We start from the raw sequence: 15,401 nt of genomic DNA, 5'->3' as shown, positions 1-15,401 counted from the left end.
TCCAGTTCTGGACCCAAGGACCCCCTAGTATACCTCAGATGACATACCAGGAGTGTCTAAGACCCTTTTCTGCCCTCCAGGGGCGACTTGTTGAAGTTTTTGTGTTTAAGGGGACAAAGTCACTTCTTCCACCCAGCCCAACGTGCTGAAAATCGGGTACAATCTCATGTTTTTCCCTTGGCTGGAAGCTGCAAAAAAAAATTCAGATAATACCAAAGGTAGACAGATCTAATGAAAGCATCAGATCTGGCCTTTCTAACAAGTGTATTTATGTCTTGAACACTCAAAAGGTGTCTCTGATATCCAGTCTGAGTTATTTGACAAATTAGCAAATCTTGTCAAAAAAACTTTTTTGACAATTTTTGCTAATTTTCGGTATCGACTCTCTTGACAGTTTGTGGGTCCTTGTGGACATCAGGAACCCAAATTATACCTCAGGTGATATAGCAGCAATGTCTGAGACACAATTCTAGCATCCATCCACCTGTTTTAGTTATATTTGTCACACTTTAGTTGTTCAGGGTACAGAGTCACTTCTTCTGCAGAAGGCTATGGTGCTTCATGTGCTCCAAGAGGTCAAAAAAATATATAACACAAAATAATTTAAAAAGTGTATAGATGCAACTGCAGTGTTTGGAATGCTATAAATGTGCAATTGTAGTGTCCTGTGTACCTCCAAAATGAATTTCTAACACCTTTGAAGTGCACCTGGAGCAAAAAATGGCTATGTCCCAAGATGCATCAAAGTGAAAAAATGCACAAAAATTGTTTAAAATAAAAACAATTGAGTGTTATAGTGGCTTACTTGCATTATAAACACACAATGAATGAAATAGAGTGCAAAAATAAAAATAAAGTCAGGGGGACATGGTCACGTTTGTGTCCGATGTCGTGGAACTCAGAGCTGGGTAAAAGTTTAGCTTGAGTGCCCTCCCCATGGAGATCAAAAATTGTATTGCATCAAAATCATTTAAAAACTATATAGGTGTAATTGCAGTGTCCTGAATGCTATGTAACTGCATTTACACTGTTCTGTGTGCCTCCAAAATGAATTTCTAACACTTTTAAAGTCTCCAAGAAGTGAAAAATGACTAAGTCCAAAGACATCATTGGTGCATCAAAGTGTTAAAAAATGCTCCAAAATGCATAAAAATCGGAAAAAAACAAGTGCTACAGTGGCCCAATAGCATGCTGAACACATAATGAATGACCCAGAATGAATATATTTACGAATTACTTGGAAAATGCTATTTTAAATTTCAGGGGGACAAGGTCACGGAAGTCATGGAACTCCGAGTGGGGTAAAAGTTCAAACTTTGCCCCCCTTATGGAGGTCAAAATTTTCAATTCATCAAAATCATTTAAAAACGATATAGGTGTGATTCGAGTGTCCTGAATGCTATATAGGTGCATTTGCACTGTTCTGTGTACCTCCAAAATGAATTTCTAACACCTTTGAAGTGCACCTGAAGCAAAAAATGGCTGTGTCCCAAGATGCATCAAAGTGTGAAAAAATGCACAAAAATTGTTTAAAATAAAAACAATTGAGTGTTACAGTGGCTTACTTGCATTATAAACACACAATGAATGAAACAGAGTGAAAAAATAAAAATAAAGTCAGGGGGACATGGTCACTTTTTTGTCCGAAGTCGTGGAACTCAGAGCTGGGTAAAATATTTAGCTTGAGTGCCCTCCCCATGGAGGTCAAACATTTTATTGCATCAAAATCATTTAAAAACTATATAGGTGTAATTGCAGTGTCCTGAATGCTATATGACTGCATTTGCACTGTTCTGGGTATTTCCAAAATGAATTTCTAACACTTTTGAAGTCTCCATGAAGTGAAAAATGACCAAGTCCAAAAACTTCACTGGTGCATCAAAGTGTTCAAAAAAGGTCAAAATGTGGTTAAAATTAACAAAACATAGTGCCGCAGTGGCGCAATAGCATGCTAAAGACATAGGGGCAGATTTATGTTGGTAATGCGCCACGTTTGCGTCACGCAACTGCGGCGTAAACGTGGGCATCCCTACGACCCATTTACAACGTGACGCATCTAGGCAGATGCGTCACGTTGTAAAGCCCTGCGCCACTTGTGGGCGTTCCGGCGCAGGGTGGGCGTTCCAGGGCAGGTGCGCCTTGCAAAAGTTGCTGAGTGAAATCTATAAGATTTCACTCAGTCACTTTCAGGCCAATGCTGCGTCAAAACCCTGCGCCTGCTTGAAGCAGGCGTAGGTCTTGACGCAGCATTGGTCAGATAGGGCACCCCCGAGCTTTGCTGGAGCTACGTCGCGCTTGCGACGCAACTCCAGCAATGCGACACCTTTACGGCACAGATGCGTCACGCATCTGTGCCGTTTTTGCCCCATGGTGCGCCGCATTGTAAATGCAGCGCACAATGGGTGGCGGAGCAGCGGCGCAATATAACTGGCGCATCCCTGGGGATGCGCCAGTCATCATAAATCTGCCCCATAATGAATGACACAAAATGAATAGTTTTACAAAATACTTTGAAAATTCGATTTTCAATTTCAGGGGGACAAGGTCATGGAAGTCATGGAACTCCGAGCTGGGTAAAAGTTCAGCTTAAGGGCCCTCCTCATGGAGGTCAAAAATTGTATTAAATCAAAATCATTTAAAAACTGTATAGGTGTAATTGCAGTGTCCTGAATGCTATGTAACTGCATTTGCACTGTTCTGTGTGCCTCCAAAATTAATTTCTAACACTTTTGAAGTCTCCATGAAGTGAAAAATGACTAAGTCCAAAGACATCATTGGTGCATCAAAGTGTTAAAAAATGCTCCAAAAGGCATACAAATGGGAACAACAAGTGCTACAGTGGCCCAATAGCCTGCTAAACACATAATGAATGACCCAGAATGAATATATTTACAAATTACTTGGAAAATGCTTTTTTAAATTTCAGGGGGACAATGTGGTCACGGAAGTCATGGAACTCCGAGTGGGGTAAAAGTTCAAACTTTGCCCCCCCATTTAAAAACAAATAGGTGTGATTGGAGTGTCCTGAATGCTATATAGGTGCATTTACACTGTTCTGTGTACCTCCAAAATGACTTTCTAACACTTTTGAAGTCTCCATGAAGCAAAAAGTGACTAAGTCCAAAGACCATTTGGAGCATCAAAGTGTTCAAAAACGGTCAAAAATGCATAAAAATTAAAAAAACAAAGTGCTACAGTGGCCCAATAGCAAGCTAAACACACAATGAATGACACAGAAAGATAGTTTTACAAATTACTTGGAAAAATCCATTTTAAATTTCAGGGGGACAAGGTCTCGAAAGTCATGGAACTCCGAGCGTGGTAAAAGTTCAACCTTTCCCCCTTACGGAGGTCAAAATTTTAAATTCATCAAAATGATTTAAAAACTATATAGGTGTGATTGCAGTGTCTTGGAGACATCCCACATGAATTGTAAACACATTAGGAGTATCTCTGATCATATTAATAATTAAATTCCTAAAGCACCACCAGTTCTTCAAAGTGGTCCGAAACACTCAAAAATGATGGAAAATGAAAAAAAATCATAATTTCCGAGGCTTTATAATATTCCTTAGATAATGTATATCTTCAATTAATTTTAAATCCCTTTATTAAAAAGTTTCTCTTTTGTGCTCCACTGGTGCAACGGCTCAAGTCTGAGAAGCTGCACCAGTGGAGCAAAAGCTACACTGGTGTAGTCGAAGCTACACTGGTTTGACTCGCGCCCATGTCGAAAAAAAAAAACGTGCTCAATCATAATATTTCGACGCCCTCTTTCATATGCACCCCCCTTTGTGCGCAAAAAAATATTCCGCCACGCCCTTTTTCAGAGAGCTACACCAGTGCAGCTTTTGGAAAAAAGAAAAAAAAATTCTGGGGCGCCAAAATAATTGAAAACATATGGACCCGAAGCCTAAGTGTACTGTGATCATAAAAAACTTTCAGCCTGATTCATGAAGCGTAATAGCGCTCGCAAAGGGCCAGATTCTCAGAATCTGGCCCTTTGCGAGTGCAATTTTTGCATTTGGGATTCATCATCCCAAATGCAAAAATCGCTAATAAAGAATTATCAAATATGCGAGGATTAGCATTTAAGGAATCTCTATTAGAGATTCCTTAAATGCTATTCATGACACATTTAAAAATTGCGAATTTGCAATTTTGGGCCGCTATTTACCGAGAGGTCAGACCTCTCGGTAAATAGCAAAAACTTAGAAAAATGCTTTTAAAAGCATTTTTCTAAGTTGCATGTTGCACACACACATGTCCTTTGGACATGTGTGTGCGCAACACCTGTTTCAATTTGCATTTCAGGGGTGCTACAGGGTGTCCTTTGGACACCCCTGGCACCCTTTCAATCGCTATCTTATTTGCGAGTAGCAAATTGCTACTCGCAAATAAGGAATACTCCCCATTCATTCCTATGGGCCTTTTGGCCCATAGGAATGAATGGGGAGTATTCCTTATTTGCGAGTAGCAATTTGCTACTCGCAAATAAGGAATGTGTAGGAATCGCTATTTATTTAGCAATTCCTACATGAATACCGTTTTGCGAGTCCTTAATAGCGATTCGCTATGATTCGCTATTAGGGGCTCGCAAAACGGCCCGTTGATGAATAAGGCTGTTTATCTGGTGAAAAAATCTCAAACCCTCACTTGTTTACACTAAAACTCAACATTTTTCACTATTTTTGGGGAAGAAAAAATGTTCGCAGGAGATTTTTACATTGTTCGATTTTTGAAAAAAAGGTGTTGTTGGAAGCCTTTTGGCTTTAGGCCACAGAAACAAAAGGAATTTTTGAAAAATATATTTGAGATTTTTTTTATAGCTGTTTCCGTTTTTAGACTTCACCTTTCGTTGCACCAGTGTAGCGGATGTTTAACATTGAGCTTGGGAAAAATGCAAAAAAATCTATTTTGTGAATTTTTTTTAGGTTGTGTTATATATCAAATTAAGCCTTTTGTTATGTGGATTCTCAAGCCTGAAAAAGTTTTTTAAAAAAATGTACCCTCACTCATTTATATGCAACTTTCTCTGGAGGTGTTTTATAGAAGTGGTAAAACGCACAAATTTGGGAATTTATTTTTTGTAAAGTAAAACATTAGTTTGACTTGTTTTCACATTAGGCTGCATAAACAAAAGAAAAAAAACCTCTCTGTGTCATTCTCACTTTTTTATGGCACATTTTCTTATTACGCGTACGGTAAAAGCTGCATAGGTGTAACAAGTCTATTTCAATGAGGATTTTAAAAATAAAAATAAAACATGGTTTAAAATGTTTTTTCATCTATTTTACAATTGTAGCTTATTATAGACATGCTAAGGATTAATGTGATGCATTATGAGCACAATAGCATAAAAACTCACTTGATTATAAACAAAAATAGTTTAAATTGGGTGACCAGATGGCCGGAGATGTAAAATCGCCCAAGTTGGAGTCAATGTTACATTTATGTACTTTCTCTACATCCTAGAGGCATGTAATTTGGCATCCTGCAGTGGGACATTCCATAGAATGTGTTGCATGTGCAAATGAAGCTCTATCTAGTATGGATCATGAATTATGGCACAATATACGGGACATATTTGAAAATAATTGAGATTTTTTTATTGAAAACAAGCATTTAATCACTGAAAGATTCTCACCACTTCTAAGCATGGCACAAGCATGAAAATGGACACAAAACAGGGGCATAATGTTTGCTTTATGCTACACTTTGAATTATATTTCCAGGTTGTATGGTTTTAGAACTATGGGACAAAATGTAAGGCATACTTTTTGGAATAAGTGACGTAATTGAAAAACATCATACATTCAACTTCACATTTAGACTACTTTACAATGTGCCACATACATGGTAATTCACATGGGTAAGTAGCATCACTGTTTTCAGGTCCCTGTAGCCACCAGGACCCCATTATATAACTCTGGTGATATAAAAAGAGTGGGTAGGGGTCATTTCCAGGCTCTAGGTACATGTCTGACTCCTATTTATGACATTTCGAGGTGTCTGGTGTCAAACTCATTTTTTCCATTATGGACCCAAGGACCCCATATTATACCTCAGAAGACATACCAGGAGTGTCTAAGACCCTTTTCTGGCCTCCAGGGGCGACTTTTTGAAGTTTTTGTGTTTAAGGAGTCAAAGTCACTTCTTCCACCCAGCCCAAGGTGCTCAAAATCGGGTACGATCTCAGGTTTTTCCCTTGGCTGGAAGCTGGAAATAAAACTTTATATAAGACCAAAGGTATATAGATCACATGAAAGCATCAGATCCGACCTTTCTAACAAGTGTATTTATGTCTTGAACACTCAAACAGTGTCTCTGATATCCAGTCTGAGCTATTTGACAAATTAGCAAATCTTGTCAAAAAACATTTTTTGACAATTTTTGCTAATTTTCAGTATCAACCCTCATAACTGTTTTCAGGTCCCTGTAGCCACCAGGACCTCATTATATATCTCAGGTGATATAACAAGAGAGGCTAGGGCTCATTTCCAGGCTCCAGGTTCATGTCTGACTCCTATTTGTGACATTTCGAGGTGTTTGGTGTCAAACTCATTTTTTCCATTGTAGGCCATAGAGCGCAGAGTCACATCACATTTCTAGTTCTGGACCCAAGGACCCCATAGTATACCTCAGATGATATAGCAGGAGTATCTAAGACCCATTTCAGGCCTCCAGGGATGACTTTTTGAAGTTTTGGGGTCTAAGGGGGCAAAGTCACTTCTTCCACCCAGCCTAGGTGCTCAAAATTGGGTACGATATCAGGTTTTTCCCTTGGTTGGAAGCTGGAAAAAAAACTTCAGATAATAGCAAAGGTAAATAGATCAAATGAAAGCATAAGATCTGACCTTTCTAACAAGTGTATTTATATCTTGTGCACTCAAACGGTGTCTCTGATATCCAGCCCGAGGTATTTGACAAATTAGCAAAACTTGCTAAAAGTGCTCACTATTAGCCAGTTTTGCTAATTTTCAGTATCAACCCTCATGACTGTTTGTGGGTCCCCTTAGCCACCAGGACCCCATAATATATCTCAGGTGATGTAGCAAGAGTGGCTAGGGCTCATTTCCAGCCTCCAGGTACATGTCGGACTCCTATTTGTGACATTTCGAGGTGTTTGGTGTCAAACTCATTTTTTCCATTATAGGCCATAGAGCTCAGAGTCACATCACATTTCCAGTTCTGGACCCAAGGACCCCCTAGTATACCTCAGATGACATACCAGGAGTATCTAAGACCCTTTTCTGCCCTCCAGGGGTGACTTTTTGAAGTTTTTGTGTTTAAGGGGGCAAAGTCACTTCTTCCACACAGCCCAACGTGCTCAAAATCGGGTACAATCTCATGTTTTTCCCTTGGCTGGAAGCTGGAAAAAAAGCATCAGATCTGGCCTTTCTAACAAGTGTATTTATGTCTTGAACACTCAAAAGGTGTCTCTGATATCCAGTCTGAGTTATTTGACAAATTAGCAAATCTTGTCAAAAAAACTTTTTTGGACAATTTTTGCTAATTTTCGGTATCGACTCTCTTGACAGTTTGTGGGTCCTTGTGGACATCAGGAACCCAAATTATACCTCAGGTGATATAGCATCAATGTCTGAGACACAATTCTAGCATCCATACACCTGTTTTAGTTATATTTGTCACATTTTAGTTGTTCAGGGTACAGAGTCACTTCTTCTGCAGAAGGCTATGGTGCTTTATGTGCTCCAAGAGGTCAAAAAAATATATAACACAAAATAATTTAAAAAGTGTATAGATGCAACTGCAGTGTTTGGAATGCTATAAATGTGCAATTGTAGTGTCCTGTGTACCTCCAAAATGAATTTCTAACACCTTTGAAGTGCACCTGGAGCAAAAAATGGCTATGTCCCAAGATGCATCAAAGTGTGAAAAAATGCACAAAAATTGTTTAAAATAAAAACAATTGAGTGTTACAGTGGCTTACTTGCATTATAAACACACAATGAATTAAATAGAGTGAAAAAATAAAAATAAAGTCAGGGGGACATGGTGACGTTTGTGTCCGATGTCGTGGAACTCAGAGCTGGGTAAAAGTTTACCTTGGAGATCAAAAATGTTATTGCATCAAAATCATTTAAAAACTATATAGGTGTAATTGCAGTGTTCTGAATGCTATGTAACTGCATTTGCACTGTTCTGTGTGCCTCCAAAATGAATTTCTAACTCTTTTAAAGTCTCCATTAAGTGAAAAATGACTAAGTCCAAAGACATCATTGGTGCATCAAAGTGTTCAAAAATGCTCCAAAATGCATAAAAATCGGAAAAAAACAATTGCTACAGTGGCCCAATAGCCTGCTAAACACATAATGAATGACCCAGAATGAATATATTTACTTGGAAAATGCTATTTTAAATTTCAGGGGGACAAGGTCACGGAAGTCATGGAACTTCGAGTGGGGTAAAAGTTCAAACTTTGCCCCCCCATTTAAAAACGAATAGGTGTGATTGGAGTGTCCTGAAACGCTATATAGGTGCATTTGCACTGTTCTGTGTACCTCCAAAATGACTTTCTAACACTTTTGAAGTCTCCATGAAGCAAAAAGTGACTAAGTCCAAAGACCATTTGGAGCATTAAAGTGTTCAAAAACGGTCAAAAATGCATAAAAATGAAAAAAAACAAATGCTACAGTGGCCCAATAGCAAGATAAACACACAATGAATGACACAGAAAGATAGTTTTACAAATTACTTGGAAAAATCCATTTTAAATTTCAGGGGGACAAGGTCTCGAAAGTCATGGACCTCCGAGCGGGGTAAAAGTTCAACCTTTCCCCCTTATGGAGGTCAAAATTTTAAATTCATCAAAATGATTTAAAAACTATATAGGTGTGATTGCAGTGTCTTGGACACATCCCACATGAATTGTAAACACATTAGGAGTATCTCTGATCATGTTAATAATTAAATTCCTAAAGCTCCACCAGTGCTTCAAAGTGGTCCGAAACGCTAAAAAATTATGGAAAATGAAAAAAAATCATCATTTCCGATGCTTTATAATATTCCTTAGATAATGTATATCTTCAATTAATTTTAAATCCCTTTATTAAAAAGTTTCTCTTTTGTGCTCCACTGGTGCAACGGCTCAAGTCTGAGAAGCTGCACCAGTGGAGCAAAAGCTACACTGGTGTAGTCGAAGCTACACTGGTGTAACAGAAGTCAAGCTACCAGTTTGACTCGCGCCCATGTCGGAAAAAAAAACGTGCTCAATCATAATATTTCGACGCCCTCTTTCATATGCACCCCCCTTTGTGCGCAAAAAAATATTCCGCCACGCCCTTTTTCAGAGAGCTACACCAGTGCAGCTTTTGGAAAAAAGAAAAAAAAATTCTGGGGCGCCAAAATAATTGAAAACATATGGACCCGAAGCCTAAGTGTACTGTGATCATAAAAAACTTTATCTGGTGAAAAAATCTCAAACGCTCACTTGTTTACACTAAAACTCAACATTTTTCACTATTTTTGGGGAAGAAAAAATGTTCGCAGGAGATTTTTACATTGTTCGATTTTTGAAAAAAAGGTGTTGTTGGAAGCCTTTTGGCTTTAGGCCACAGAAACAAAAGGAATTTTTGAAAAATATATTTCAGATTTTTTTTATAGCTGTTTCCGTTTTTAGACTTCACCTTTCGTTGCACCAGTGTAGCCGATGTTTAACATTGAGCTTGGGAAAAATGCAAAAAAATCAATTTTGTGAATTTTTTTTAGGTTGTGTTATATATCAAATTAAGCCTTTTGTTATATGGATTCTCAAGCCGGAAAAAGTTTTTAAAAAAAATGTACCCTCACTCATTTATATGCAACTTTCTCTGGAGGTGTTTTATAGAAGTGTTAAAATGCACAAATTTGGGAATTTATTTTTTGTAAAGTAAAACATTAGTTTGACTTGGTGACCGTTCTGCTTCCTGCGGACTCGGACGCTCCCTACGCTGCTCCCTGACTCACCTTGCTTCCCTGCTGGGTATCGTTACGCAGCTCCGCTGCTCGCTTTGGCCGCCACTACATTGCTGCCTGATTTATTTGCATCGCGCTAATCCGCATACCATTGCCTATTTACAATTACCGATTTTCATTCTTTTCATTAATCTGCGCCGCTCCGCTGCTTGCCCTGGCCGCTGCTGCCTGCCTGGCATCACACTTGCTCTTGCCGCTCTGCGCTGCGTGTTACTGAGGTCACAATCGATTTCTGCAGGTAAAGTGCAGCTGATCGATCCTGCGAGGCCACCGGCCATTTTGTTGTTGTTGTTGTTGGTCGCCCTGCCCTAGTCTCCACCCCGCTCCCGCCTTCCCAGCTGACCCGCCCTCCCACTAAGCTCTACCTCCGCACTCTGACCCTAACGCGCTGTGACCGTTCTGCTTCCTGCGGACTCGGACGCTCCCTACGCTGCTCCCTGACTCACCTTGCTTCCCTGCTGGGTATCGTTACGCAGCTCCGCTGCTCGCTTTGGCCGCCACTACATTGCTGCCTGATTTATTTGCATCGCGCTAATCCGCATACCATTGCCTATTTACAATTACCGATTTTCATTCTTTTCATTAATCTGCGCCGCTCCGCTGCTTGCCCTGGCCGCTGCTGCCTGCCTGGCATCACACTTGCTCTTGCCGCTCTGCGCTGCGTGTTACTGAGGTCACAATCGATTTCTGCAGGTAAAGTGCAGCTGATCGATCCTGCGAGGCCACCGGCCATTTTGTTGTTGTTGTTGTTGGTCGCCCTGCCCTAGTCTCCACCCCGCTCCCGCCTTCCCAGCTGACCCGCCCTCGCCCCTCCCCCCTCACCACCATATATGACAGTAGTTCCCGCGCGCAGCGTTCACGCGCAGCGACCGCGCCCAATCCGCGCCCAAGGTGCGCCAAAGGTAAGCCCGTCTACGCCCGTCCGCGCCTGGACCGCGCCCAGCGCCAGAGCCCCTGCCCCTCGCGCTGCCCAGTCCTCCCGCATTACCTACGATGCCGCCTCCCTCCTAGCCCTTAACCCCGGCCGCGCCCCCACCTGCGTCCAAGCCGCTCCTGGACGCACCCATGGACCTTTCTCCTGCTACTCCTGCAAATTCAGCAGCACCGTCACCAACTCCGCTACGACCACAACACAGATTCCCGACCCCAACCACCTAGAATGCATCCTTCTCAACACCCGCTCGGTCCACAGGCACGCCATTGACCTTTGGAACCTACTAGACACCATCTCTCCTGACGTCGCCTTCCTAACGGAAACATGGATGAACGCTTCCTCCGCCCCTGACATCGCCATCGCCATCCCTGATGACTATAAGATCACACGCAAGGACCGCACCGACCATACAGGAGGTGGAATCGCTATCGTCCATAAGAAAACAATCCGCATCTCAACCAGCTCTGATGCCAACCTCGCCAACTCCGAACACCTTCACTTCCAGATCCACATCGACCCCAAGACCACACTCAGAGGCACCCTCCTCTACAGACCACCAGGACCACGCGCAAAATTCAGTGAAGACATCACGGACTTCATCACCCCACAAGCACTCCCCTCCAAAGACTACATCCTTCTGGGAGACCTCAACTTTCACCTTGAAAAGATCAACGACCGCAACACCGCCACCCTCTTAGACTACCTCGACAACCTCGGACCTAAACAACTGGTCACTTCCCCCACCCACATCGCAGGTCACACTCTCGACCCCATCTTCACCTCCAGCAACCATGTCTCCTTCAGCCACACTACGGATCTCCTCTGGACTGACCACAGCTGCGTTCACTTCACCTACAACAAGCCGAAACCCATCATCCACCTCCAACCAACTCTACAAAGAAACTGGAACAAAATCACCACAGAACAGATCTCCACATCGCTCCTTCAAACCTCCCCAGCCCTCTCTTCTAACGCCAACGAAGCCGCCTCCAACCTCACCCTTTGGTTATCCAACACCGCCGACACCTTAGCACCACTGAAAAAACGTCAACACAAACTTGGCATCAAGAAGGCCGCATGGTTCAACGACGACCTCAAGAAGTCCAAGAAACTATGCCGCTCCCTTGAAAAGGCCTGGAAAAAAGACCCATCCACCAGCAACAAGGACGCCTTCAAAAGCGCCATCCGTACTCACCACCAACTGATCCGAAAAGCCAAGAAAACAGCATTCAAAGATCGACTTGACAACAACGCCCACAATAGCAAGGAACTTTTCAACATCGTCAAGGAATTTTCCAACCCCTCGGCCAACTCCAACGACATCACCCCCTCTCAAACCCTCTGCGATTCCCTAGCCTCTTTTTTCCACAACAAGATTGCTGACATCCACAACAGCTTTGACAACCAACCCGGAAGCCAACCCACCCTACCATCAGCTGACCATCTTCCCCCCGTTAACACCCTTAACGCCTGGAAGCCAATCTCCACTGAGGACACCATCCGCCTGATGAACTCCATCCACTCTGGATCCCCCACAGACCCATGCCCTCACCACATCTTCAACAAAGCAGACTCCGTCATAGCTCCGCACCTCCGAGACGTCATCAACTGCTCCTTCAACTCCGCTACCTTCCCAGAAGACTGGAAACACGCTGAACTCACCGCCCTTCTGAAAAAACCAACAGCAGACCCCACCGAACTCAAAAACTACCGCCCCATCTCGCTTCTTCCATTCCCGGCCAAAGTCATCGAGAAAGCCGTCAACAACCAACTCGCCGCCTTCCTCGAAGCCAACAAATCCCTCGACCCCTCACAATCTGGCTTCCGAGCCAAACACAGCACTGAGACCGCCCTCATCGCAGCAACAGACGACATTCGAACTCTGCTGGACAATGGAGACACAGTCGCCCTCATCCTCCTCGACCTCTCTGCAGCCTTCGACACAGTCTGCCACAGCACCCTTTTACAACGCCTCAGAAACATCGGAATCCAAGGAAAGGCACTGGAATGGATCACTTCGTTCCTCACCGGAAGAACCCAGAGAGTCCGCCTCCCACCTTTCAAGTCCGAGGCCACCGAAGTCATCTGCGGCGTACCACAAGGATCCTCACTCAGTCCCACCCTCTTCAACGTATACATGAGCCCCCTCGCGGCCATCGCCCGCCAACACAACCTCAACATCATCTCTTACGCGGATGACACTCAACTGATCCTATCTCTCACCAAGGACCCCAGCACCGCCAAAACTAACCTACACGAAGGAATGAAAGAAGTCGCCGAATGGATGAAACAAAGCCGTCTGAAACTGAACTCAGACAAAACAGAAGTCCTCATCTTAGGTAAATCCCCCTCTGCATGGGACGACTCCTGGTGGCCGGAAGCCCTCGGAAATGCACCCATCCCGACAGACCACGCACGGAACCTTGGTGTCATCCTGGATTCTTCACTCTCAATGAACAAACAAGTCAGCGCCGTATCCTCTTCCTGCTTTAACATTCTTCGCATGCTCAGAAAAACATTTCGCTGGATCCCCTCCGAAACAAGGAAAACAGTCACCCACGCTCTAGTCACGAGCCGACTGGACTACGGAAACACCCTCTACGCAGGTACCACCGCTAAACTCCAGAAGAAACTACAACGAATCCAAAACGCCTCAGCCAGGCTCATATTAGACATCCCACGCAACGAACACATCTCTGGTCACCTTAAAGACCTTCACTGGCTACCCGTCAATAAGAGGATTACTTTCCGACTGCTTACCCACGCACACAAATCACTCTACGACATCGGACCAGATTGCCTCAACTCTCGACTGTCCTTTTACACCCCCTCCCGACAACTTCGCTCTTCCAGCCTAGCCTTCGCCACTGTACCTCACATCAACAAGACCACCATGGGAGGCAGATCCTTCTCATACCTGGCTGCCAAAACATGGAACTCACTCCCCGCTTACCTTCGCCTCACCCAGAATCACCTAGCGTTCAGAAAGCAGCTTAAAACGTGGATATTTGACAAATAATCCTCCTCCCCTTCCTAAGCGCCTTGAAACCCTCTGGGTATGTAGTGCGCTATATAAATGTTATGACTTGACTTGACTTGACATTAGGCTGCATAAACAAAAGAAAAAAAACCTCTATGTGTCATTCTCACTTTTTTATGGCACATTTTCTTATTACGCGTACGGTAAAAGCTGCATAGGTGTAACAAGTCTATTTCAATGAGGATTTAAAAAATAAAAATAAAACATGGTTTAAAATGTTTTTTCATCTATTTTACAATTGTAGCTTATTACAGACATGCTAAGGATTAATGTGATGCATTATGAGCACAATAGCATAACAACTCACTTGATTATAAACAAAAATAGTTTAAATTGGGTGACCAGATGGCCGGAGATGTAAAATCGCCCAAGTTGGAGTCAATGTTACTTTTATGTACTTTCCCTACATCCTAGAGGCATGTAATTTGGCATCCTGCAGTGGGACATTCCATAGAATGTGTTGCATGTGCAAATGAAGCTCTATCTAGTATGGATCATGAATTATGGCACAATATACGGGACATATTTGAAAATAATTGAGTTTTTTTATTGAAAACAAGCATTTCATCACTGAAAGATTCTCACCACTTCTAAGCATGGCACAAGCATGAAAATGGACACAGAACAGGGGAATAATGTTTGCTTTATGCTACACTTTGAATTATATTTCCAGGTTTTATGGATTTAGAACTATGGGACAAAATGTAAGGCATACTTTTTGGAATATGTGACGTAATTGAAAAACATCATACATTCAACTTCACATTTAGACTACTTTACAATGTGCCACATACATGGTAATTCACATGGGTAAGTAGCATCACTGTTTTCAGGTCCCTGTAGCCACCAGGACCCCATTATATAACTCTGGTGATATAAAAAGAGTGGGTAGGGGTCATTTCCAGGCTCTAGGTACATGTCTGACTCCTATTTGTGACATTTCGAGGTGTCTGGTGTCAAACTCATTTTTTCCATTATGGACCCAAGGACCCCATATTATACCTCAGATGACATACCAGGAGTGTCTAAGACCCTTTTCTGCCCTCCAGGGACGACTTTTTGAAGTTTTTGTGTTTAAGGAGTCAAAGTCACTTCTTCCACCCAGCCCAAGTGTAGGAGAGTAGGGTCTGCTATCCTATGGTCACCCCAAATTTTTGCTTTTTGCTTCACTGGTTTTCGACTACTGAGGCTGTGGGCCTGCTGATCAGACCCCCAGCCTGCTGTTCTCTCACTAAATTAATGATACCTGTGCTATAGGCACATACCACAATTGGAAATGGACTCCTTGTCAGCCCCTGTATAACGCACTATAGGTGCCCAGGGCATAGGGGCCACCAAGGCCTACCAGGGGCTGCAGCATATCTTTTGCCACCCCTGGCTGGTTCTTAAATTGACACAACTGGCTGATCACTCAGCTGGGGTAAGGTGGTGTAATCACCCCTTACTTAG

This window comes from Lissotriton helveticus, chromosome 6 (assembly GCF_964261635.1).
Source record: "Lissotriton helveticus chromosome 6, aLisHel1.1, whole genome shotgun sequence".
NCBI classification, from domain to species: Eukaryota; Metazoa; Chordata; class Amphibia; order Caudata; family Salamandridae; genus Lissotriton; species Lissotriton helveticus.
This window is presented reverse-complemented; position numbering follows the sequence as displayed.